Source organism: Eimeria tenella, genomic scaffold, assembly GCF_000499545.2.
Source record: "Eimeria tenella Houghton genomic scaffold, Eth_scaff3485, whole genome shotgun sequence".
In the NCBI taxonomy this organism is placed as follows: domain Eukaryota; phylum Apicomplexa; class Conoidasida; order Eucoccidiorida; family Eimeriidae; genus Eimeria; species Eimeria tenella.
The window spans coordinates 2,811-3,438 of NW_013543226.1; positions in this window are offsets into that span (position 1 = coordinate 2,811).

A 628-nucleotide genomic window follows, 5' to 3' on the forward strand; every position below is an offset into this window, starting at 1 on the left:
TGCTGCTGCTGCTGTAGCACCTGCAGCAGCTGCTACTGCCGCTGCAGCACCTGCAGCAGCTGCCGCTGCAGTAGCTCCTGCCGCAGCAGCATCAGCAGCTGCTGCTCTAGCAGCCGCTGCAGCAGCGGCACCAGTAGTATCAGCAGCGGAAGCTGCTGCAGTAGCACTTGCAGCAGCAGCAGCACGAGTAACCGCAGCAGCAGCAGTAGCACGAGTAACCGCAGCAGCAGCAGCACCAGCCAGCAGAAGCAGCAGATGCCGAGGTGTACATACACCCCGTGAAGACAAAGAGCTGTACAGGGTTCAGTTGGGGCCCCCGAGGGCACTCAGCAGCTAAGGGGGCCCCTGGGGGCCCCTGGGGGCCCCCAGGGGTCCCCTTAGCTGGGGGCCCCCAGCAGCACAAGGGGGCCCTTGGGGGCCCCCAGCAGCTAAGGGGGGCACCCGGGGGCCCCCAAAAGACAAATAAGGTTTCTATAAAACCTCCTAGCGGCTGCAGTCTAAACAAAATAAAATATATTTAGAGACAAACCACAGAAGGCCTAAGGCCAACAGAGCCCTTGGTGAGCCTGCAGCAGCAGCAGCAGCAGCAGCAGCTGCTGCTGCTGCAGCTGCTGCCGTTTGGCTGAAT